At 48.7% G+C, this 24,339-nt stretch overlaps 1 protein-coding gene across 1 annotated transcript in view; it reads left to right on the top strand.

The window, feature by feature from the left end:
• The first annotated feature begins 5,892 nt into the window (after positions 1 to 5,892).
• Positions 5,893 to 24,339, top strand: part of LOC119398692 (uncharacterized) — an 81,691-nt gene continuing 63,244 nt past the window's right edge. The window contains exon 1 of the mRNA XM_037665521.2: positions 5,893 to 6,409. The gene's annotated coding sequence lies outside the window, so the exon portion shown is untranslated. The remainder of the gene's footprint in view (positions 6,410 to 24,339) is intronic.

Below are 24,339 nucleotides of genomic sequence, written 5' to 3'. Positions count from 1 at the left end.
GCGTTGAGAACACAGCAAGTTTTCGAGCCGTCTCTTGATGTCTGTCGAGATAGCGCTCGCGACCGCGCCCTTATGAGCAAAACTCGCGGTTGCTGCTCGAGCGACGCAGCCGACAATATGCAATATGTCGGCTGCGCCGGATTACATTGTCCTCCCCCACCGACGCTCCTTCACCTGGCGAAAGACGGCCGGGGCGCTTGCTCTCTGCTTGAGTAGCTATCGACTGCAGGCCTCGCAGGCGGGATGATGTTATCGCATGCACCCTTCGTGCGACGGAGATGGCCGGCTCGTTTCATCTCTGCTTCAGCCGCGTTCGTCCTCAGCGCTTGCGTGCTTTTACTCGCGCGTAGAGCTAACGATGCGCAGGGCGATGTTATCGATTTGGACTTTATACAGAGCACGACGGCGGTGGCAACGGCAAAAACTCGCCGGGAGCGTCCATATAATTGCTATCGCAATAAGAAATCTACTAAAAGCCCTTGCGAAGAATATAACGGGAGAACTTTGGTTATGCAGCCAGAGCGAGTAATTTTACCCGGTTTCAATTTCTAAATCCTTATCGGAACTGTGATAAAGTACTAAGCACAAGTTTCACTTCTTTCTTGTACCGAAAGCGCTAATAATTAAAACTTTTATTTTGGTTTTGGGCCGCTGAGATTGGATTCTGGTGGCGAACTGTAATTGTGAGGCTTCATAAAGAAGTGTTCGACGTGTACAATGTATTGTATCCACGTCATCGAGCAAGTATTTGAGCAACCTACGGAGTGCATCAAACCTATGTATATAGATATACGCCGGCAGATTTCTCTGTATTTCAATACAAAACTCTCTCTCTCTTTCTGTATACGTTTTTCATAAAAAGAAATTAATTCAGCAGAGATTAACATTGTTATGAAAGGCTTGCGTAATCATTTAGTACAGGCAGCATATGGGAACACCTTTGCGAATATCTATGGAGACTACACATCTGCCTTAATTCTCCACAAAGCGAAAAAATACCGAAAAAGAAGGCGACCAGGCAACGCGACACAATCTTTCCAATGCTATTAACTGATGCTCAGAGGTAATCAAGCTATTAGGTTTGGACGGCTTATGAAGGAAGATCAATCATTAATATCTGACGAAGCTACGATTTGCAGATTACATGGTCCTCTTCAGCAATATTGGTGGCGACTTGCAACAAATATCTCAGGATATTTGCCGAAAGGTTCCAAAAGTAAGGTAGAGGATTGACATGGAGAAGACAAAGGGTAATCTTCAACACCCCAGAATTGGCAGTCAGCCCCTATAATATGTACAAGAGTTCGTTTGTGGCGATGAGCGACCTCGCCGACCGGCGAAGTCTCGGTCTTACGAGTGAGAGAGCGAGCCCGACACGACCGCTGGGATCAGAGGTCCTTTAATAACTGATTCGAACGTTAACGTGCCTAGGTCCGTACCAACGGCACCTGCCTCGTGCAAGAGGCAGGGCCTGCGACTGTAATAGACTTTCATCCGAAAGTCTATTACAGTCGCAGAATTGGTGACTCTAACGTCTTTCCTGATCTGGGTGGAAAGATTAAAGAAGACTCACCTGGTACCTTATTATCATGAAGAGTTCAAGCTCCTCATGTTTAATCCTGCCCCAAAATCCACCATTACCTTGGCACTGTGCTCACATGCCGAACCCCGTATGCCTCCTGCGGCTCTTCTCTCTAACTAATTGCCTTATTCGTGACCAGGAAGAAGGACATGCAATGCACAAGCTCTTGGTCTGCGGGCTTTATTTTGTTCTATTTCTCTCTTTCTCTCCTTATTTTGCTGCAAGACATATTTTTAAAACTTTGACAACGTGGGGAAATGGAAATTGATCACAGCCACCCCAGTATCGGCTATCGATCATCTCCGCGGTGCATCCTGGACCTAAGTGTCAAACATCTATCGGTCTCGCGCTTAGAAGTGGATACATTGTTTGTATTCTTTTTGTATATTTATTATTATTTTCATCCTCTTGACCTGTAATTGGTATACCCGGCTAAAATTATTTCGCAGGCCACCCTAGGCTGTGCTTGTGGATGTCTGCTGGAAGACATCACCCGGCTCTTGAAGGAGTGCCCTCGACAAGTGAACAGATTGTCGTAAAGAGAAAACTTTAACTGATCTGACGGTGACCTTTATACGTCTCGAAACTACTAGACTGGTGGGTTGACATTCCACAAGTGACTAAGGATGCGCTCTCTTATAGAGACATAATTGCCGCCAGAAGGAGAACACGGTAATAAATACCGTAAGACGCTGGCGCTGTCGCTTTGTTTCTTCGTCATTCGTTATAGCGGCAATTGTGCCATGCAGCAAGTACCGACTTCGTCGAAAACTAGACCTCCTGTGAGGTTTATATTGTAAACGTCTTCCGGACTACAACTCTTTTTTTTTTTGTACCCGCCGTGGTATAGCTTAGCACCTAAGATGTCGCGTTGTTAAGCTCGAGGGCGTGGCTTCGATTCCCGGCCACTGGGGTCGCGTTTGAATGGGTACGAAATGCAAATGAACACTCATGTGCTTAGATTTAAGTGCACGTTAAAGATCCACAGGTGGTCGAAACTAATCCGGATTCCCCCACTCCAGCGCGCCTCATAATCATGTCGTGGTTTTCGAAATTATATAAAATCTTGTCCCAAAGATTGGCGTGTTTGTTTGAGAAGTGGCGCATGTTCTATATTTTGAGTGTCTGATGTCCGTTGTTAAATGCCTTATGAGCAATAGGTGATAAACGCACAACAGTAATTCTTAGCGTGCAAAATATATCTCTTTTATAAATCATTCTTTTTTGTCGATTACATAATGAGACTATTGTATATGTAGAGTACAGGTGGTGCAGGTGTATGTAGAGTATAGGTAGCATAGTGTAAACAGACTGTGTAGAAAGTAGTGCATGTGTTATTATTAGCACCATTCACTCGCATATACCTTAGTTTGTTGAAAGTAGGCCCTTTGATCTGAAAGCTCAGAAGTTTCAAAAGCTGGCTTCCATTGGACAAGGCAACGTCCTCAACTTCACATAAGAAGGCCCTCTCTGATGGAAGGCGCAGTGCTATATGAGCTTGGGGAAGAGCCAAGAGTCAAACAGCTGTGCTCACTTCGACTTTCTCAGTTCAATCCCTCCTTCACGACGCGTCATTCCTTGGCGACTGATCACCATTGCCTGGACTAAAAGGTAAATGAGGATGCATGCTACTGAAGAGTTTTTCTTTCTTTTTTTTTAATGACTTCCACAATCATCAGCTATCGGAAATGATTTGGAATGGCACACTATGACACTCGACACCCGTGAGAAGTGTTTTCGTCCCTAAGAAATGGCCACGCGTAAAATGCTGTAGCAGTGATCAGGGAGGGATAAACAAATACCAGGATCGAGGGACGACCCCGCTCTCAAAACTCCTTTGCGCGCTAGGGCAGAAAGTCCCGGTGAGTCATGATAACAAATATACAATTAGCGAAGACGAACAATGACTCGAAACGTGTCCAGTGGACCTCCTTATATCTTGATTCTTTTTTGCTCCTACACGGAAGCTTGACGAAAGTCTCAGTCTCACTAGCGCCGACAGCGGTCCCCTCAGAGGACGCATACTGAGAATGGGATCAAATTCAGGGAGTTGAATCCTTACAAACCATGGCGCCATGCATAGTCCGAACTTGCAGAGCTTTTATCCCGTAAAGGACTGTTTTCCAACTGCCTTCGTTAATGCCGAGTTGTAGTCCTTTACTTTCATTCATTAGCCCTGCGTAGGGTAGCAAATCGGGCGTGCTTTTCGTCGACCCTTCGCTGTCTCTCATGATTGAGCTAGCGCGTGTTGGTAGGAACTGTTATGCCGTAGGGCCTACTGGCGCCAATAAAGAGAAGAAATGCGCTCTAAATACGGCTCTAGACCTATTCATTCCGGCTTACTGTACGGCATTCACCGTGAATATTGTGTAAGTGCACTGTGTTCGCGGATAACGGTTGTAATTCAATGAACCAAGGTATACGTCGCTTACTGCGCACCCGTATTGCGAGCATGTGTTCATGGGTGTGTATCTCCATCTTTCCTGCAACAATAATAATTTCCATCTGAAATGTGTAACACGTGTAGCCAGAATAGTATGTGCAGGTTACCTTACAACAAACTCCTCGACCTATCACAGCCACATTTGTCTACCTTTTTTCTTGCTTTTCACTTGCTGTTTTCCCGTGTACTTGTACATATGCAGAAACTCGAGAGTCAGTGCCCAGTCTTGTAACACCTATCGCAGCACTGATGGCAAGAGCTGCTCCTCTACACCAAGCCAAAGCCAAAGCTTATTGGCTTCGTTCTCCAAGTTCACTTGCAGCTGAGGGTAACAGCGTGTGGAATGACCACGCAGAACACTCTACTGCTTATAACGTACATCCCACTGGGGATTTTCAAATAGTGCCTCGCTACAGAAGCATGTTTATTATTGCACTAAGTGATACTATTGTGTAGGTCAATGAGAATGCGAGTGGTATAGCGCTTTACATGAACTAATAAAAATCAGCTCTCAAGTGTCTCTGTGTTAAGTACATTTGAACTTTATGTTTGCACTCGAAGCTTTGTACACACTTTAGTTGTACCCAACCGAACGCTACACTACTCGCACAGCAGTGCCTAGACGAAATGGGTGCATTCATTTCGAAGGCAAAACTTAAAGCGGTGCGAAGCGTAGCGCGTAGCGAAGCAACGCGCGCTCAGCCGCCGCTGTGGGCGGTGGCCTGGGCGAACGTGCGCGGCGGCGGAGAAAGGCGAAAACGAAATCCGGGAAGGCGCCGCAGGAGCGGCGGCCACACAGTAGTACTCGCAGCACAATGGGGCAGAGATGCACGCGTCGGCAGGTTGCGACGCCCACTGACGCGCGCGTGCGTGCGACAAGGGGGTCCCCTATCGGACGACACGCGCGCGGCACCAATGGTAGTGGGTCGCCGAAGAAGAATAGACACGCGAGGGTGCGGGCCATCGACACCTTCGCGACGGCGTTGCGAGAAAGCAGTCACCGGGAAAGCCGCGGCGTGCCGATACAAGCTGCGTGACGCACGACCGCTCGATCAAAAAACGCAAATTGCTTTGATCCAGCGACCGTGCAACAAAAGACGTAGGTAGGATAGAGACACATACGCGTGCGCACGAAAACTAGCAAAAGCGCCAGCGAAGACAGTTGCAGCACATTTCTGGCTACTTGGCGGCCGTGCTGTCGCTGGTTCTGCCACAGAACCTCCGCGTCGTTGAGACAAGTTGGTCCAGCTCTAAAACAAACGTGGTCGAAAACACATGTGCCGTTATTGGGGACGGGCACTGCACATCATCTTCACACGGAAGCAGTCCACCGTTCATGTTACATAAGCACGCTTCGTAGAGTACACGCTGATCGCAGGAATCGGAGGTAGCCGACTGACGAGCTATCGCGCGAGTTGCTGCATCGCATTTGCGGTTTTGCACCGTACTTGCAAATTTAAGAGCAGGAGGACTCCCCTTCGGTAAGTCTGACATAACTGCGAGAAATCAATCTCTCTTTCAGCACGGCTGGTCGCATGTAACATCCGCTTGAAGCCTGCCGCGTGAAGCTTGCGGCAGGAGACAGTGACTACGGCAAGCTATCTTCACCGCAGCGCTTGCGCGCTCTCGGTGGCGGCGCGCGTGAGGGCCGACGGCCAATGCGGACGCAAGCGCGGACTGCGGCCAGCCGTAACCGGCTGTGCTACTCTTCGCCTCACAGGGACTCCGGACCAGCGGGGGAGACCCCCTCCACAGCGGCGGCGGCTCAAGGAAGAGAGGGAACCCCCGAAAAAGGGAGAGGGCCCGAGAAGCTCATCTTCGAAGTAGGCCATCACGGACCGGTAACTGAGTATAAGAGACTCGCGAGGTCCCCGGGCTACATTTGGGTGCCTGCTATCCGTACGTACCGGCGGCAACGGGACACGCTGCCTCCTCAACAAGAGAGAGTGGGACTAGAGAGACGCTCGTGTCGTGCCTGCCGCGACGGGATGAAGGACCTGTGTGTGGTGTAACCGCGGCTTCGCTTCCTACCCCCCTCCTCCTTCGGATTTGACTGGACGGCACGGACTGCGTGCGCGAGACACACACCTCAGCGTCTACACCAGCCGGAACAGACGCCGCGCGCTTCGCTCGCCGCTCTCAGTGATCAGCAGGACGAACCCGCCAAGGATGCTGCCGCTCTGTTTCTGAGCTCGTACACAGTGTTTCCCGTTTGCCGCATCTGACTTCGCACCCTGGTCAGAAGCCGGGGCGACACGGACGCACTCTGAATGCGTTGTATCGTGCGTGCGCGACAGTCCGCTCTCTGACTTCTCTTTAAGACCGCGCGACGCGTTGAGAACAAGGATACCCCCTCTGGACTAAAACGGACGCCTAACGACCAGGTGAGTGCACTAGCCTACTCCTATACGCAAGTGTCGCCGATTGTTGCTTTTAGAAATGCCACCGTTTTTTCATGACCACCGATCACTACGCGCTATTTCTTTTTGCTTCTACACTACAATATTGTGGATAGCTTACCTAAGACCGAGAATAATGCCTCACATCCTTATGATCCTTATGTTGCACTCTTGATGTCAAACGAATAATTTAAATCACGCGACTATTCCAGTTTCCGTAATGAGAGACAAAGCACTAGTACACGGACGCCGTTGCATTTCGATGACTTTCGAATCGAAATGCAGCCGCTCCTGTCTGATGACCGCTCGTCTATTCAAATCCTACTTGAATTAGTCGAAGGCTCTAATTAGGGTCGCGCGTTTAAAAGCTTACGACAAAAGTTTCCTTGTCCGAGTCATCCTGCTTTGTTGAGGCTGAGAACTTATATTTAAATTACCAGTGCAAATATTCTTAGATAATGAAGGCGGAGGTTATAGCTGTATGTGATCAAGATAACACAAACAGTTTAACAACCTTGCGATTACCCCCCTGAAGAGCGGCTGCGGCTAATGATCGTGCGAATACGATTTGCAGTCTGAGGAGGTGACGTGAAAAAAAAGAGCGTCTGACCTGGCTGAATAGGGATATTTCGGCCTTTTTTTTTTCGCTCCTCCTCGATGTCCAATCTACTAAACTGTGTAGTATAGGATAAGCTTACAGTGCCTCGAAAGCTATTACAACATTTTACGTTTGCTCGCGCAACCTAACGGGAAAGTGCTCAAGTAACGTCTCCGCATAGTTAAGCTCACTTTTTAAACTTCATGTTACAGTGCTGGCAAAAGAAAGAAGAAACTGAATGGCAGGGACTATAGGCATGAAAGAACAAAGAAAAAAGTGAGGACCACTGGATGCGAACTTTTCACTAGACACTGAGAGGACAGGTTCATCTTAATAGCTACGACGAAAGGAAAGAGTCAACCGAACCAAGACAGGGACGCAAGTGCGTTGCTTCGTTGGTATCGAAACCCTCGAAACTTCGACACGCTCGGGGAACGCGGAAGACGCGCGCACACTTTCAAGTTCCTGCGCAAAGATGCAGAAAACGCGAAAGAAAGCAAAGCTCCGTGGGCATCCACGTAGAAGGGGACGCAAGGTTTTCCTCCGTTCGAAGCCATGCTTTCTCATTCGTAAAAATAACCGAACGGTTAAGGGGTCAAAGACAGCAGCGACGGTGACCTGCGCGAGGGAATGTAAGCGGCTTTCTTGCAGCACGTGTTGGATAAAAAGAAAGGAGGAGAAGAAATAAAGGGAACGGTGCGATGCTCGCGGATGGCTGGCGACAGCCAGGGAGCGAATCCCGCAGTGGTCCGGCACTCAGCCGCTTCTGTCCCCGCGATCGAGCGGAACGGCTCTCTCTGTGTATACTGGTGGTGCGACCGAGGGGATCTTCTCTCGTCGGCCAAGCGCGCAATCGTCGGGCGTGTGTTGTATAAAGAAGCTGATGCTGGCTTCCAAAGCGCGTAACACTGCCAGGAAAGAAAACGTTCTCTTTAATATTATTTTCGCTCGCTTCCCAGCCAAAATCCCCGTTCGTTCTCTCTTTCTCTGGCGCGAGGGGACGAAAGTCGCGTCGCGCGGTCTCGCGGAACGGGGATCTCCCGTTACATGGAAAAGGTCAGTGTCGCGCCTAACGGTCCGTTCGCCAAGGTCAACGGTTCGCTCTCGCGAAAGCGTGTGCACACGTTGGCCGCTCGCCACGGTGGGCTTTCCGAATTAGACCCGCTCGATGTGCCACCAATATATGCGTTTACTTGAAGCGGCACCTCAATCCGAGAGGCATGAGCTCTCCCTCATGGCATCTCACTATCTCTCGAGAGGTCGGTTAAGGTTAGGAAGTCCTGCGAGAGTTGTGAGGTTGGAAAACGACATTATGTGGACGGGGTAGACGTCGCGACACTTACGCTCGTCATTTCGGGCGTTCGCCACAATAGTGGCTCCCGTTCTTGTGGGGTTGCATCGACAGAACCGAGCGACGAAAACTTTCAAGAACACTCTCAGTACCGCATTAAAGCACTACTAACTATTATTCTCCAACCAGCTCCACTCTGTAGATAGCTGTGAGGCTTCCAGCACACATGCGGTGTTCATGAATACAACGTACTGGTGATCGTCCATCTATGATAGACGTACTTCTGACTGCTTTGTTGCGAGCGATGTTGTGGCACACGCTGCACTCAAGGATCCGTCGGAGGCCTTCGTCGCTCGCAAGACCTTCTTCGCATTTGACACCCGCCAGAAACTTGGCTCGTATTCACAAAAGTGTTCGTATACGCCAGAAACTTTCGTGCGAATGGCCGTATAAGTACAGTAATGTTGCCCGATGCGGCCCTTTCAGTGAATGACAGTTCTAACCAACTGTGTTGTCTTCGTGATTCTACCCGCTTTCCTTTTGTGATAACTCTGGTTTCCCCGCAGCGGTAACATGATTCAGCGGTGCGTAATAATTGGCGCATCGTTATAAACCTGACAGGGTACTGAACCCGTCACTTATTTCGCGGCGAGCCAGCAAATGCGGAAAATATCATTGAAAGCTACGAGTCCTTGAAGTTCGATCGTTTACATTTCTCTGACATTGCGGTAATAACGCAATCGACTGAACGCTATACACCGGATTCCATTCTAGATGAAGCTCGTCGCACTGAGTGCTAAATCAGCAAGTAAAGGTGCATTTGACTGTGACTTTCAAATAGCTTCTTTCGAAGTATCGCTTAGGAGAAACCATTAAAAGTTCGAGTACCAAAGTTATACAATATATTCCTATTGACCAAAGTTACACCATTTTTCCAGCAACTCAGCAAAGTTATTTTGCTTGGCGATATACCATGAGTGGCGTAATTCAACGGTAGCTCGCATCGTTCAGGTCGCGCCACCTATGTAGTCTATGTAACCAACGTTTATAGATACTATAAACGTTGTATGTAACAGCCTCCGTTAAATGATGGTAGTAAATGATGACTACTTGCCAAACTTTTACAATCATTCTTTGACTTACAATCCGAAAAGAATAAAAAATGTATACTTATCTACATGCACGTGGAAAGAAGTCACCGCTTGCGTAGTTTGTTTTTTTTTTATGTGTGCGTGCGTGCGAAACACTATGCTCCGGGGAATACATGGAGCCGGCCGGTCTTACACAATGTGATCCTTTAATGTCAATGGCGCTACGAACTCGAAGAGCTGTGGTACAATCTGCACCAAGCGCTCTGATTGTCGCTGATGTGACAAAACGCGAGCACGCATATTAATGTGCGGGAGTCGGATGAAACTCGTGCTTGTTGACGTCACACTTTTCTAAGGGCACAAAGATTACTTGCTTGAATCTCTCAACGCGTAGAAAAAGACAACCGAGAACGACGAGGCACGCGCTGGGAGTAGGTGGAGCACAAACGCGTCCCGAATATATCCTGGCTACCACCTGGCACAGACAATTATTGGCTCGATTTGCCAGGCATGAGCACGCTTCCATCGTAGACGTATTCCAGTACCATTACACTAGTCCACGTTGTTTTCCTTGACCACCACTGCAGGAATTCCAGCTCTATGAATAATCCTTTGATTCATCACTCGCTTATTGTATGTCATTTCCTAGCTCAGCTGTTGCGGAATACGCGAATGTCGATGTAACTGAGCTACCGAACGCTCAAAATAATACGCACTACTTGTGAAGAAAAAATTGGCCGCGTATCTGCGTGCTTCGCTGCAAATGTCGTCTAAAGACGATAGAAGAGGCGCTGCGTGAGATATGGACGCCCTCTGGCGATATGTCGGGAAACATGTGTGCTGTGTTGCGGGCTGGTAGTCCCGGCGCAGCAGCAGCGAAGACCGGTGGTGACCAACGCGACCGGCGGGGACGCCAGCCAGCCCGAACACGCGGTTCGGCGCGAAGCGCCGAAGCAGAAGAAACGTCCGCACTCAGCGAATACTCTCCACACACTCTTTTATTTACACCTCGCCTGGGTAAAACAGGAATGCCAGAGCGGCGCCCCATGGCATTCGTACAGTGCAATACTGAACCGAAACCGAAACACAACAATGAGCTCATGCAGAGGGCACGGAGGAAGGCAAGTTTCAGCGCAGTCGCATTTTCAGCGCAGCTTAAGAAACTAGGGTCTCTAGAATTACGTATCTATGTATTTTCTATTAAAGGAACACACCACCTAATACTTTCCTAGTGATGTTGTGCCTCAGATATGCGTAATGTTTACTTTCTGATCGACAACGTTCATAAGTATGAACAGCCGCACCAGTTCAAGCTGGGTGGGCAAGTGGTTCAACTTTGGCCGGGTGGCTGAATCAAGTGACGTGCCGACAAACAGAAAAACAGACCAAAATTTCTGCGTTTAAGTTCCCCAAGAAAGACTATCGTCTTCAAAAAAGCTTATACAGATCCGACATTACATATCAAGTTCTGTTATGTACGTGAAAAGAAGCTTTCGTGAACTGACTAATTAAATGAAGTCAAATAGATGCTATTTTATACGATTATCTTTGAAATATCTTATACAATGCGTAGGGTCGTGCAGTTATTATGTTTGTGTCCTATGGCGTTCACAAGCCACGCCGAAATGCGAACGTCAGTGAAGGTTACCGTACACTGTGGCAGGAGAACAAAACCGATCTCTGAGGCTCGTCAAAGGAAGAGCAATGAGAAGAGGTGTACGCAGGCAGAAGATCGAAACATACTCAAATAGCTTTAAGGTTTCCATGCCACTTGCAGCACAGTGGCGCACATCCTTCGGCAGGGCCAAGAGAGAAGAAATGTAACTTTATTGTTGCTCAACAGACGGCCTCGGTCGAGGCCTCCACGTCTCAGCGATCTTCCCAGCGATTATGATGCACACTGCCTGATATTTCAGATATGTATGCGCCGAGAACAGGCACATACCCGTTCTCCACACTTCATATGAGAAAGGGCACCACGTGACGTTTCAATGGCTGCCAAGTCACTGCGGCGTCATAGGGAACGAACAGGCCGATAATGCCGCTCGGACAGCTCATGAAAGCACACAGGAAGATACCATCCCACTTTCAAGGTCTGACGCTGCCAGCAGTCTTCGAGGCCTTGCACAGGAGATCACGCTCGCTCTACGGTGCCCACCAAGCAGCCAAACCAACCGGACTATTCGTCAACGCCACCTGTCCTCTTTGATGCATGTCTGTATGCCAACTGGACTCCGCCGAAGAGAGGCCACACTGCTTTATCGCTTGTGGCTAGGGGTGGCATTTACGAAATCCTATTCCTTTCGAATTGGAATGGCCGACAACGCTCTCTGCGATGCCTGTCGTTGCGAGGAGACGCTACACCACGTCCTGTGCGACTGTCCGGTATATAATGCTCAGAGACAGTCATTGGCGTCCGTTCTAGCGCGCCTTGATAGTAGACCAATGTCTGTTCAAACAATACTTGCATGTTGTCAACAGAAGACATCACAACTGAAGGCGACGAAGGCACTGCTGAGGTTTTTGAGAGCGACGAACTTGGCCAAGCGCCTGTGACAGAAATGTCGCGTACCACGCAGGAGTGACCAACTACCACGCAAGAGTGACCGACTGTTTCTATGTGTGCTATGCTACCACGCAAGAGTGACCGACTGATTCTACGTGTGCTGTGTCGTGCTATCTTTTTATCTTTCTCTCTCTCTCTCTCTTTCCTCCATCTTTAAATCTCCCCCACCCTGTCCCCATGTGTAGGGTAGCAAACCGGTTGTCCTATACTGGTTAACCTCCCTGCTTTCCTTCTCTACTATTTCTTCTCTTCTTGAGGCATACATCCAGTAGCCCAAATACGAGAAGCCCAAATATGAACAATTGCGAAAAAATCACGTAAGCCGTTCAATATCATGTGCTATCCCACTAAGCGGTCTGTGGACTTTAGGAACACATATGAGACAACATTATATGTACAGCTTTTAGTCGTCGTTTATTGTTTGAATATGCATAACACAAGCGGGCGCGCTCACTGGCGCTACCTGTCGCTCAAAATTTTCTGCTTAAGAATCCTTATGATCCGGTGTGGCAACAACCAGTATCGGGAGATACACTAGAGAAAGTTTAGGTTCGGGGACATGAGATGCTTGCGTTCCGCTTGCGTACGGATGCTGCTTCGCCCTCAAGCCGCTTCGTCCCCGACATAAAACTGACTACTGATCCATCCGTGTAGGCATGTAGGCAAAGAATGCATCGCTTTGCAGTACAGGAGAGGGTTATCCGACTCGCCTACACAGTGTTTGTTTCACCTTTGGGTCTGTTTCCGAGTATTCGATCTCTGAGCGCTTGCACAACGAAGCGCTCTACACATCGGTGCGCAGAGCTTGCTTGTTCTCTGTTGTTGCTATGTTCGCTGCTGTTGTTATTGCCCCAAGTGAGTTTAACGTGGCGATCTTTTTTTTTTTTTCCCCTACCACTTCAGCCGCCTCAGCTTTAACGAAACAGAGGCCTCGGGTTGATGTCCATGTCGTACTGACCCGGCAGGGACAGAACCCATCCCTCGCTAGAGTATGTGTGAACGGTCATTTTATAGAGCATAGTTTCCACCGCCCCAAATCATGGACCACGCGTATATCCTCAAACAAAACAGTTAGCATATTACCAATAAGCAAAATTGGCTAACATAACCATTCGGCTAAATTGACTACTCTCGACTTTTACAAGCATGCGCGTACCTGTAAGCACACGGCAATAAATGCCAGATATGTTGTATTAAGGTGCACTCGACTTCCTAAGATCGCTACAATGCTGCGTTTAGCAGGAGCTCGAGCTTATCATGACGAAAGCTTAGTTTGAAAGGATGACGCGGCAGATCTTACCGAATATCGCGAGGACTTGTAGAAAATGTACTGCAAGACCACATCGCCACCTCTCCTAACATTTATTCCCGAATTAGTTCGCATGACAGCAGGCTCCCCTGTCAGTGCATGTCCATTATCTCTCCGCCTTGTTCCCAGCTCAAAGTTTTCGTCAAGCATACATGTGCTCGATCTGAATTTCAATACCATACCGAGAGAAACACAGAACAGAAATAAAGTGGTACAGATACAGTCTTCTCGTATTAAATTCGGCAAAAGAACAAGAGAGATCACGCGACACTCGCAATCCGCGGAACTGTAAGACTCTCGAATGTCCAATGACACGGAGTGCTGCATGCATCCAGCTTGATAACTCAACCGCAGCACACCAGCTTGACTGCACAGGCACCGACATCAGTGGCGTGGCAGTTGCGAGACGCCGGTGTGGCATTCCTGCTGGCGACAGCCGAAGGCTCGCAAAAATGTGGACGTCACAGATGGCAGCGCCTTCTCGGGGTCGCTCACGTAATGCGGTAGCCGTAATGGCGTATGCAGTGACAGAGCTTTCGCAATGGAGGCTGCGCCGGGTCGCCTATTCTCTTATTTTATTTATTTTTCCGGGGCGCCGGGGGCTGCTCCTCTTAGCCGCGAGCGGCTATCGGAGGAGGACGCCTTCCCGGTAAGTGACCCAGAAAGCTGCGGCGCGATGACCAGCCAGCCGCGTTCGGGCAGGCAGGCGGCCGCTCTAAAACGGGTCAGCAAGAAGACAAGAAACGCGCCCGCCGGCGAGCCAAGGTCTGCGCGCCGGAGGAAGGAGGCTTCCCGCTGGCTCTAATCGATCGAGCTCTCCCGGACGCGCTGCTCGAACTGTCGCGGAATGCGGTTTCCTCATATTCGACAGTTCAGGGGCGATCGGTGTTATTTTGGCCTGCGCTGAATACAAGACTTAGTAACCCTGCACGAAACAAAACGCTGACACAATATGCGGCACTGTGATGCAACCCAGAGTTGAGTGTATCGTCGTTGTCGACCTTTCTTGATATACTAAAGAAGAAAAAAAGAAACGTAGTTTAAAAATAACGCCAATAAAGTGCAGAGAATTAGAAGTTCTCTCCTCATTTCTTGCAGTAAGAATACTTGAGGAGCTCCAACTATCTCCCCCCTCCTCTGTCACCGCGAATGCCTATTTTTGTGACGAGCAAAATAATTTAAGAGATAATGATCCCGTGAATGGCAGCGCGCTGTTGAGTCGTCTTCTATCGACGGGAGGCATGTACAGAAATAACTATGCCATACGAAGCAAACTGTCACGAAGAACTCGCCACAGTTAAACATTCGACTGTCGCCATCTTTCGTAAGAACCTCGCGAAAAAAATGCCTAAATTTTCACGTCGATAGATTGGTACTCGGCAACGTTATACGACGCAAATTCTTCAACTCCAGCTGGGACTCCAACGCTTGGTATATATGGACAGTTCAATTACCGACACCACAGTGTGGTACAGACTTCCCTCTTTTACCTTCGTTAGACAGGACCGCAGTTCCCTTATGATTTCTAAGCGGAAAATACTGCGCTCCTCCGTTGTGGACGGTTTCAACCTGATACTATACACTCGAGCGAAGGCAATTAATAATCCGAAGTATAGGTCACTAGAATGCAACTAAGTCATTCAACAAGGTTACAAAAGCCTTGACTAGCATTGTGGGCTGCCTATATTCACGCACAGTCAATGAGTGACAGCGAAGGTACTAGTCATATACGAGCTGACCCTGGCATGCGAACGCCTCTCGCATTCCAGCCGCTGAGACGTAAGGAATGACTTGTCAGTATAATAGATTTATAGACACCGTTCCACCGAGTGTTCTAAATTACACGCTCCTACAATATGCGCGTATAACGAGGAAGCAGAGGTGACCGAGAGACGGAAGTGAATAATGTTGCTCTTGCCACGGCATTGCGCACGGCGAGGAGGAGACATACCCAAAACAATGTTTAACAAAAATTAAAAGAAAGGCCAGGGGCTGAAATTCTCACGATATATTTGTTCTTGCGGTACCACGCCAACGTTTCCACGTGTTTCATCCCCAAAAAGCCCCTCGAGGTCATGAGCTTAGTAAACAAACAAATTGAGCAGAGAAAGAGAAAAGGGCGGGGAGGCAGGCGAGAGATGGGCTGGCTTCTCGAGAGCGTCGTTTGCGACGAAAGAGGCGCCTTTCGGAGAGAATGGCCTCCCTTGCCCCGAGCCTCTTTTTCAACGGCCATCATTGTCCTTGGAGAATCGCGGCCGGCGGACGGCGGTAGTTGATGGTGGTCGAGCACAAATATAAATTGTGCGCGATAACGGGGCTCATTTTGGGAGTCGGAGCTTTGCTTTTGTTGTTGTCTCCATGGCGCCGCTGTTGCTGCTGACCTAGCTGCAGCGTGTTTTCGTCGGGGGACCGTTTTATTCAGTTTCTGATGGACGCCCAGCGCGCCAATCGCAGCGGAAAAAGAGGACATACAGGTTCCTCAGTGTATGCTTCAGTATGCAAATGCAGTTGTTTACTCAGTGCCCTTTATCTCTCGACCTCTAGCATTTTAACGACGATCGGATCGTTCAGGACTGCAGTATATATTCGCACGCCTTTTCATCGCGGCCTGTGATCTGCTACTAAAAGTAAAACATGAAAAGGAAAAAAAGAAAAGAGGAAACGATAAAGGAGGGAGCTCGGCGCGCCGGTTGTTTACCGACGGAAGCTCCTTGCTTCACCAGTAGTTTCACACACCGCAACCTGCTGCCTTGGTGACCTAGCTTGTGCTTTGTCTGCCCTCCCCCCCCCCCCCCCTTTTCCGCCTTGAGTATTGAATACAGCGACCAAACACGACACCAACAAGACCAGAAGACAACATTGCGTTGTTGCTTTTATATATATATATATATATATATATATATATATATATATATATATATATATATATATATATATATATATATATATATATATGTGTGTGTGTGTGTGTGTGTGTGTGTGTGTGTGTGTGTGTGTGTGTGTGTGTGTGTGTGTGTGTGTGTGTGTGTGTGTGTGTGAGGAAGGAAGTAAGTGTCTTTGGATAGAGTAGAATCAATACTTCGAAGTAGAGGACGTGCAAACGAAAACATTTTATTTTTCCGACGTTTCAGCTGGAGACCAGCCTTCATCAGGGAACACATGATACAGAAAATCGATACAGAATTTCTGTATAGTGTGTTCCCTGATGAAGGCCGGTCCCCGGCTGAGACGTATATATATATATATATATATATATATATATATATATATATATATATATATATATATATATATATATATATATATATATATATATATATAAGCCACTACTCTTTCCTTCAAGCTGAGCAAGTTGATGCGGCTACCATTCTGATGCAGGTGTAGTTGCGAGACATACCTCACTCTACAAGAACACTTACATTTTGTTGCATCCGTATCGAGCTTGCGCGCTGGACTGCACGTATGTTCGCTTGTGAATTTTATAACTTACGCATCTTTCGGACCCTGTATCTACGTATCTCCAAGGAATACGTCAGGAATTGTAATTATACGACGTTCATAATGACGTCAAGTTACGGAACGGAAGAGGCAGAAAGTGGAATAACGTAGACAAGCATATATATAGGGTTCCGCCTTACCCATTGTGACAGGGGTGCCAGCCGCCAAGGCTCCTTAGTTAACCGGTGAATCCCTCCCTGCAGGCACCGACTCTTATGTTAGAAAAAAACACGAAGGTTTGACGTTTTGCTTGTATCGTTTGCTACATCAACGTTCGCGTCTGTACACTTCCGAAGCCTATTGCCTTTGGCATTTCCGTATCCGACGAAACCACTCGACAGGCGTTTAGAGTGAGCTTTGCGAAATAAATATTTCCTGAAGACCGCCCACGACGTGGCAGCGTCACTTTGTGTACCGGCGCACTTTGCACCGTTCGCTGTCCGCGTCTTCACGGCGGGAGTTTGCGAGTGGGTCCCTTGCAGACTGTGTGCGACTCCAGCGGAAGTGAGCGTGTGTGCAGCGCGCATCTCCGAGCTATCGCGCACGGAAGAAAGAGAGGCTGCGTCGCAGCTGCGGCGATGTCTTTCGCAACGCGCGGTGCGGCGCACCGGGAAGTTGCGGGGCACGCGGACCGGGGCGTCAGGAAACGCGCGCCGGTCGAGGTCAATGGCGCCGGGAGCCGATGCCGCCGCGGCGAGTAATTGGCGCGCCTTCCCGGGGGCAAAGGAGGAGCGTCCCACGACACACGCGAGGCCACGCAAATGCATGCAGCCACGCTTGTGAGCGAGAAACGCCGGCTGTGGTATAAACCGTCTCTGTGCCTCACGAAACGAGAAGGAAAAAAAAAAATAAATAAAACGCTCCGCGACTCGAAGGGCTAGCGCGTTAATGGTATTACGTCGAACGTTTCTAACGCGACCCTTGTTACACGCCTGCAAAACTGAACACCGAACCGGAGCCGGAGACTTGAGACATAATTAAAGGCATATTGCATGTGCTATGCTCTTTTGATGCCTCGAAATTTCGCCCGCAGTTGTGGCACGGCGGCTATGGCGTTGCGCTATTCAGCACGAAGGCCAGGGCTCGGTTCCCGGCCACGGCGCTGCCCCACTTCGATGGGTGTGAAATGCAAAGCGGATGCATATACGCTTAGATTTAGCAGCACGTCAAAGAAACCCCAGGTGGTCAAAACTGATCCGGAGTCCCTCACTGCGGCATGTTGCATAGTCAAATCGTGGTTTTGGACGCTAATATCTCAGAATTAACTGTCTCTAAATTTCGATTTCAGCACTACAAACTTAATGCACAACCTGTATACGCGTCTGTGATATGCTGGAGAGAGTATATAGTTTGTCAAGCTATTGATTATTCGAAATACTAATGAAGTTATAACTGAAGCAACATAGCGTAACTCCATTTCTTTTTTCTTTTCCTTTTTCTGTGAAACTGTGCTGGGATATTTCAGGGCTGTGGAGACCTTGGATGATGACGTCTCTCTTTCTTCCCTCGCGTGCACTTTCTTTTCTTTTTTCCTGCCATGCAGCCCATTCGCTGAATGACACAGTCCTGCAAAGCCCGAGTCCTACAAAGCCCAAATCCGGGTACGGAAAACAAACATAAATGTTTCTCGATTGCGCGCACCTCGCGATTCTGGGGCCTCGTTGACTGCAGGCGCAAAAAATTCCTCGTGGTGTACTATAGTACAGCATGGCATGCCTTGTGCCTTGCGGTACCTATACATTTCGAGTGACCGGCTGATATGCGAGCGGAAAACATCTGCAGTTCATCGCGATACAGGCCCCATCCTATAGCAGCGCGATCCGATCGACCGCGCCTGCGGTGTTTCGAGTTGCCGGCTCTATTTCGACATCAGCAAGGGTCGGGCCGTGACATTCCGACGTGTTCCCTTAGTGCAGGCACGAGCGATTCGCCGTGTTGCAATATTTGCGCTACGCAATGACGAGTTGTTCGTATAGGCGCACTTTGTTTCTGCCTCGGGACTCGTTTAACGCTGCGGCGAAGCCCTGTAGAGAGGAAGGCCATCGTAGACGATGCCCCAGCACGCACGCAGTTATTCTTAAACACACACACACACACACACACACACGCGCGCGCGCGCGCATATATATATATATATATATATATATATATATATATATATATATATATATATATATATATATATATATATATATATATATATATATATCTTGTTTCCTCCACCCGGCGTTCACACGCGCGCGCTGGATGAGGGACTTGCCGACGTCACACAGTGACAGTTGCTCGTTCGAGCTCGAATTGGGCAGACATTTAGCTACACGGCGCCCAGCACACCAGTCTCAACCTCAAAGATAAACAATAAGAGTTCGGAATATAGAAAGGCTAAAAAGGAGTCAAGCGAGGTTGTCGCAGAGCACTTTCCAGTACAGCCCATGTGCGCCGATGGCTTGACTGGTGGCTTCCGCAACGATGCTGCCACATCCATGACTCCGCAGTCGACGCTTCCAGTATATCGGAAGCGCGCACCGGAAAGCGCTTGCAGAGACGTTCCCGCCTCATTCAACGAAGTCTCTCTGGTGGAGGCCGGAGAGACCAACACGGCAGTCGCCATCGGTGACATGCCGCCTCGATCGAAGTGTCGCTATCTTACGACCAAAGAACGTGAAGTTTTTTGGCAGACCCAGCATCCACATGCGTATAGCGCTAAAGTAGTTGGCATTGATGACGCGGCAGTGCGGAAGCTTGTCCCCAGGTTGCAGGAAAAGTGGCAGCTGCTAGCGTCGTCTTCTGCCACTCACCACGTTAGACCACAGCACGACCGAGGCCTTCAACGTCTACCCGGACACAGCGAGTGTCGCCCCGCAGAATGTGCGGTATTTTAGCGAGAGAAGTCGCGGCTTACACAAGACCGACCTTCGCGGCACAGTCAAAGCCGCCCGCCAGAGTCAGTTTCTCTCCATCCAGGCCAAAATATACTAGGCCAGGACGCCCGTAGCCATTCACCACTCTACACTATCTCCAGTACCGGCCTAATTATTGATACGCGCAAGCGTTGCATCACAGACGGACGGAAGCATGAATCCGAGAAAGCTTACGCATCGATCAAGGGCTGTAGAAATTGTCTCATTCGCAAAGCATAATGAAAACGCTCTAATAAGGACGTTACCGACATAATGAAGACATTGATTTATTTGCTTCGAATCTCATTAGTCATAGCCCACAAATCAGTTGAAGCAGTGTTTCAAAAAAGCACTATAAAGAAATGTTCGCGTCTTTCGTAGAAAAAGCCTAAGATGCACGTATACGCTGAAATGGACGCATGTTTATCTCTAAATTGGACTACAAGAAACGGACGAAAGCTTGCACTCATCTGTCAGCTGCTCATTTGCCAGCTACCCCTCATCTTCGACCTGTCATAAAAGGAAGACACCCTCGAAAAAAAGAAAAAAGATTTTCGCTTTTTTAATGATGTCGAACTGTATACGACTGACCATTACATCAGACATCGACATATACTGCCCACTTGAACGTCCTGTATCATCGCACAGCATGCTGTACGCGTCTTAGAGCATGAAATTTGCAGTATATTGGTGCAAAATGTTCCACAAACAAACTGTAATTTCTACACTGATGGAACATGGAGGATGCGTGCGCAGGCATTATCTCGCTTTTAATGTATGCTTTCCGGTTACTGCTGAAAATACACTGTGCCGTTATGCTATGTTTAGGCTTTCTTTTGACCTATATATCGCGCGAATGCACTCTCGTATTATTAAAGAAAAGCCTTAAATGCCTCATCGAACGCGAAAATCGGCCGTCGGCGTCGGCGTCGGCGGCGTCAACACGAGTGATGCAAGAAATCATCATCACGTGATGACGTCACCATATTAGGCCAAAATTTGTGATCTCATCATGATGTAATCACGGGACATCATCGCTTGGCCAAAGGTGGGCCGTTTGCGGAGGCAGTGCAAAACTCTGATTGGTGCAGAAAGCTTTCGGAGGGAGGCGTGGGAGTTTCAGTACATCGAGTGATAAGAAAAAGAAGAAGATGGCTTTCGCCTTCGAGTTGTCTTAGGCGCGAATGCACACGGTGTTCTTTGGGAATGGTATACGTGAGAACACGCAGGAAAATTAGCGATATGGGGCGTTCTAAAAAAATAAAAATATAGTGATTGTTAGTCAGGCTCATCTACGCGTTTAAAGCAATGCGAAACATTAATAGAAATACCGTGTTATTTATTTAGCAGCTATTAGAAGTAACTTGCAATTTTATCGTACAGCCGTAGGCGCGCTCTCGGCGCACGTGTATATTGCGGTTCCCTTATTTAGGAATCTGGTGCGGCGGAGCTTTACATAGTGAGAATTCTGCTTGTTTTATTGCTATAAAGCGCCGCCAGCATACGCATCTAATATGGCAGAATCAGCGACAGTACCATAATGCACGTTTTATCACCGTTTGTATCTGCGAGCGTGCCATAGGTGCAGACATGTTCGGTGTTCCAGCAGCGTGTTAACTTGAGGTATATATAATACCTGTTCGCAAGAATTGAGCAAATGCTCAGGCGGCAGGGCACGGCGGCGGGTTGCGACATGCTCAGGCGATCACGCTCGGGGATAGTTTGGCGAGATTTCCCGTTACCCTCAGCGGAACGGTTGGCGTCTATTGGTGACAGTGTTCCCGTATGCAAACATACTGTATTGACACAGGTGACATCGTGCTCGTCATCCATACAAGCCGGCGCGTCTGGTGAGGTTCACGTGAAATGTCGCTTAAAAACTCACGAAAGTGATCGCCACGAGGATGCCACCACAGGAAAACAAACAAAAATGACATCGTCTATACATATCTTTACTGAGACGAGGCTGGTATTATACGGACGCTTTGCCCACAGCGAACTGCACTTCCAATTAAGAGCACGTGGTTGTATGCTTATTTTTAAGACGGTAGTCGTGTATTGAATTGGTTTTCTGGGCACATCGTATCACTGTTTAAACTATTTGCCTATTTTACAGAGAAGTTAACAGATATAGTACTATCCGTGCACTTGCAAGCATCAAGCGAAACACCACGAAGTGATCCGAGAAACGAATCCCGAAGGGAAATTGGTTGTGTTTACTACGCCCCTGATAAATTTATTTCGATAATGTATAGGTCACATTTTGCATGAAATTAGAGCCGTCTACTGAGGAAGGGACAATCGTATCTGTAACCAGTGAAGCCTTAGAAAGTTGCAGCGGGGAGGCGCCCGACGCACAGTAAGGAAAAGTCTCGGTTTGTTTTTCGTCCACTTCTTTTTCTCTTTCGCAAAAACCATTGATTAGGACGCTTTCTCCCAATGCGAAGCTCCGTAGACGGGCCTTTCCAGCACGATATGGACAACGTAAGTTCTGCGAGTCATGCTTATGTTAGAAAGAGCAATTCGCAGATAACATTTAAAAAAAATTGCGTTACGGTAAATGCATCTTTCTCTTCATGAGTAGCTGTGAAAGACGGAAACTGTGGTTCTTGCTCCATTTTCTTCTTCTTATGGATACGTACGTGATAATGGAATAAGCAACCCGAAGACGCGTCCTCACACCCTTGACAACCTAATATATTGTCTGACGTACGGAGGCAATCCTCGTCGTGCCACGATGAAGACATGTCCGCGAAAATCTGTGCGACTGAGCACGCGTTGACCGACGTGCACGTATTAAGATGGACAAAGTTGACATCGGCAGCAGCGGCGTGCTAAAGCAATAACTCAAAAGAAAAAAAAAAATTGGCGCTCCGCATTATAGAAAGATTGGCACATGCTCTCGGCACAAATGGCGCGTGATTCACGCGTCTACACGAATCGTCCGATCTCAATCGATAGAGTGAATGTTGAATGCGATGACAGCGAGAGATAACTCGACTGAGCGCGCGCACGCACGGCCGTCCAATAGAACTGAATACGAGTGGTCGCGGGGCCTGTCGGCAGCTCGACAATGGACGTCGAGCGCACGCAGGTGGAGGCAAGTGGCTGTACTTCGCCTGACTCGAGCGACGGAACTGGAAGACGTCTAGAGAGACGGGCGACGCCTCCTTCCGCTTTATTGAATCCGAGAGCGCCTATATAACGCCGAGAATTAGTTGGCTTTTGTTGTTGTTGTGGTTGTTGTTGTTATTGTTGTTGTTTCGCTGCACGCCCAACCACTGGTCGTAGTTCAAGGAGAGTTGTCTGTTAAGTTGAGGGGGGGGGGGGGGGGGGGGGGCGGTATCCTCACTTGTAATCCTGGGGAGCCAAAGTTAAACATTCGACCCCGGTTAGCGAACGAGGTCGTTAGTGCACCGTCAAGTCGGCCGCACACAAATGGATGCGTTTAAATCTTGCCGAGTTGTACATCAACCTGTCCCTCGCCCAAACGAGTCGCGTAAGCTCACCTCGCCACTCAACGACACCCTGTGTAGGGTTATACCGAGACAATGGTGTCGGGCACTGAACGCTATTTACTCGCGTATAGCTGTGCTTTCGAAATCTTAGCTAGCCGTAGTAGCGTACTTTAAGAGTAACCCGCACCTGTAGCACCTCTAGTTAAGGAAAAGTGTAGAGTGCCTCATGCAGCTTATATTGCATTCTCCTCAAACGTCCGTCGCAGCGTTCGCTGTGCGGCACGAACGACAACGCCGCTCGTACAACAGCAGCAGGTGAGAACAACACATCATCATGAAGGCTGGCCGAGAGCACGCCGAAAATGACAATAAAAATAACAGCGAGGAGGAACGGCGTTAAGCAGTGGCGCTCATACATGTGGCCAGCGTAAGTATACTTACGCATAATGCCGGCCGTGGCGTTTTACTCTTGCGACCGCGGCTATTATCGCGCGAGGTGTACGCGACGGCCCATCGCAGCGTGACTGTTCCCGTCGGCTACGCTTACGTCGCCGCGCTGTCCGACTAGACGGCAGTGCCGTTCGGAATGGCCGGACGGACACAGCGACCATTTCCCACTGGCATGCAAATGAACGGGAAAAGAACGCCGGACGGGCTCGTCGATGCGCGCGGCCGTCTGCACGACCGAGTCGCCCCTCGGAGGTCAGAACGATTTGGACCGAGGCACGTCGATGGAGCGACGGCTCGGCTACGTGACTCCAGAGAAAATGTCATCGAGCACATTATGCGCCAGAGTCTGCGTTCTGGTTTCCTTGTTTTTTGAAACTCTTCGATTTATTCGCTTCACGTTGAGCCTAGATTTGCAGATGTCATATAACATATGGTTAACTATTGGGTCGGTCTGTGTGTATTTGTTTCCCGGCCATGGGTTCGCATTTAGATAGGGGCGAAATGCAAAAGAAACCATGTGCTTTAATTTACATGCGCGTTGAAGAACCCCGGGTGGCTATAGTGAATCCGCAGTCCCCCACTGCGGCGTGCCTCATGATCATGCCGTGGTTAGGACACGTCACATCCCAAGATTTATTGTTATTACTGCTTTTTTTTTATCCGTGCACGCGTGTCTTTGGCTTCACCCTGTTTCCGTCTATGGACTTAAAGGTTTACGAGCCGTGTGTGACTTTCAACCAACAATACCCGTACG

The sequence above is a fragment of the Rhipicephalus sanguineus genome, chromosome 1 (assembly GCF_013339695.2).
Source record: "Rhipicephalus sanguineus isolate Rsan-2018 chromosome 1, BIME_Rsan_1.4, whole genome shotgun sequence".
In the NCBI taxonomy this organism is placed as follows: domain Eukaryota; kingdom Metazoa; phylum Arthropoda; class Arachnida; order Ixodida; family Ixodidae; genus Rhipicephalus; species Rhipicephalus sanguineus.
Note: the sequence above shows the minus strand (reverse complement) of the source record. Positions and strands in the feature narration are given on the sequence as shown.